General features: G+C 52.5%; 1 long non-coding RNA gene across 1 annotated transcript; it reads left to right on the forward strand.

Moving 5' to 3' along the window:
• Positions 1 to 251: 251 nt before the first annotated feature.
• On the forward strand, positions 252 to 562 carry LOC115176147 (uncharacterized). Its single transcript, XR_003872164.1, has 2 exons — positions 252 to 300; positions 398 to 562. It is a non-coding gene; the product is annotated as an uncharacterized LOC115176147 (long non-coding RNA).
• The last annotated feature ends 1,427 nt before the right edge of the window (positions 563 to 1,989 follow it).

Raw genomic sequence — 1,989 nt, forward strand, 5'->3', positions numbered from 1 at the left:
CGTTGGATGGAGCAGCAGGAGAGATGGACTTGGGAGGAAATTGTGGACGGGGAAGGACCCTGGTGTCAGGAATCCCGCTTCCTGAGTCTGTTTCTGCCTGAGATGACTATTTTTGTTTAAGTGTTGTCTAAGGTTCCTGTACGCACCCTGTCTGGTTGCCAGGCAACGAGGTTAGGCTGGAGATCTATTTATTACCCGCACCTGCATCTCATCAACCTTCTGCACACCTGGTCCTGATCTTCACCTCTTCTTAAACCCTGAGCTGACATCCATTCCCTGTCGGATCGTTAGCAACGAACAGTATGTTGTGCAAGCGTATCAGCCTCATGTTTCCTGAGATAGTTTTGTTGTTTTGTGCTTGTTACTGGTTACTCACTCCCGTTTACTCTGTCTACAGTCATTCTCCCGGAACATTCAACTCCCTTGCCTGGCCGTCGGTGGATACAGTGACGTCATTGGATAAACCCATTTACTCTCATCAACTCACCTCCGCTGCCGCTCCGTCTCCTGGATCACTCAAATTACACATCAAGACTACCAATAAATACTCACCTTCATTTTACTCACCTTGTCCTGGTCTGCTTCTGGGTTCTGTGTTAGAGAATCGTGACACATGGAGTCAGGCTGAGGAGTATCACTGACCGAAGGAGGAACTTGAGGCAGCGAAGGCAGAGTGGCGTTACTATGAGGCGCTGTACAAGCCACGAGGCAAGTGCGAGAGGCAGCCCACAAAAAAATGGGGGGGGGGGTGGGGGGGGTTACACGGGGAGATTGGCGGAGTCAGGAGGTTGGAGACCTGAGCCAACTCCCCGTGCTTACCGTGGGGAGCGGGTGACTAGGCAAGCACCGAGCTATGCGGTGATGCGCACTGTAACGCCAGTGAGCATTCACAGGCCGGTGCGATCTGTGCCTGCGCCCTGTATTGGTCGAGCTAGGTTGAGCATCCAGCCAGAACGGGTGGTGCCAGCTCTACGCTCGAGATCTCCAGTGCGCCTCCACGGCCCAGTATGTCCTGTTCCTGCTCCCCGCATTCGACCTGAGGTGCATGTTACCAGTCTGGTGCCACCTATGCCAGTCCCACGCATCGGACCTCCAGCGACGCTCCTAAGCCTGGAGCCTCCAGCGACGCTCCTCAGCCCGGAGACTCCAGCGACGCTCCTCAGCCCGGAGCCTCCAGCGACGGTCTGCAGCCCGGAGCCTCCAGCGACGGTCTGCAGCCCGGAGCCTCCAGCGACGGTCTGCAACCCGGAGCTTCCAGCGACGGTCTGCAGCCCGGAGCCTCCAGCGACGGTCTGCAGCCCAGAGTCCTCAGCGGAGGTTGGCGGTCCGAAACCTCTGGCGATGATCCATGGTCTGGTTCCTCCGGACACACAGAAGCGGGGGGATCAGTGGGCGGTGGGGGTACTACGCCCAGAACCAGAGCCGCCGCCATAGACATTAGTCACCCACCCTACCCTCCCTTTGTGTTTTGTGGTTTTGTTGTTTTATTTTATTTTTTATTTTTTTGTTTGCATTCGGAGTTTGCACCTCTGGGGGGGGGACTGTCACGTCCTGACCCTAGTAAGATGTCATTTTTTATAGTAGAGTAGGGCAGGGCGTGACGGGGTGTTTTGGGTTGTTCTATGTTTTCTATTTCTATGTTTAAGTTCTAGTTTTTCTATGTTGGGATTGTTTGGGTTGATCTCTAATTGGAGGCAGCTGATCCTCATTGCCTCTGATTAGAGATCATCATATTTAAGTAGGGGTTTTTCTCTTCCTGTTTTGTGGGTTATTATCTTTTGAGTAGTGTGTTTTCCTCTCTGCGTCACGGTTTGTTGTTTTTGTGTTTTCAAGTATTTAGTCTGTTGCATTTAGTTTCACATTTAATAAATATGTGGAACCACGAACACGCTGCATTTTGGTCCGATCCTTCAAACAGCCGTAACACTGTTTACCATCACACCTCACTGTTTACCATCACACCTCACTGTTTACCATCACACCTCACTG

The sequence above is a fragment of the Salmo trutta genome, chromosome 36, assembly GCF_901001165.1.
Source record: "Salmo trutta chromosome 36, fSalTru1.1, whole genome shotgun sequence".
In the NCBI taxonomy this organism is placed as follows: domain Eukaryota; kingdom Metazoa; phylum Chordata; class Actinopteri; order Salmoniformes; family Salmonidae; genus Salmo; species Salmo trutta.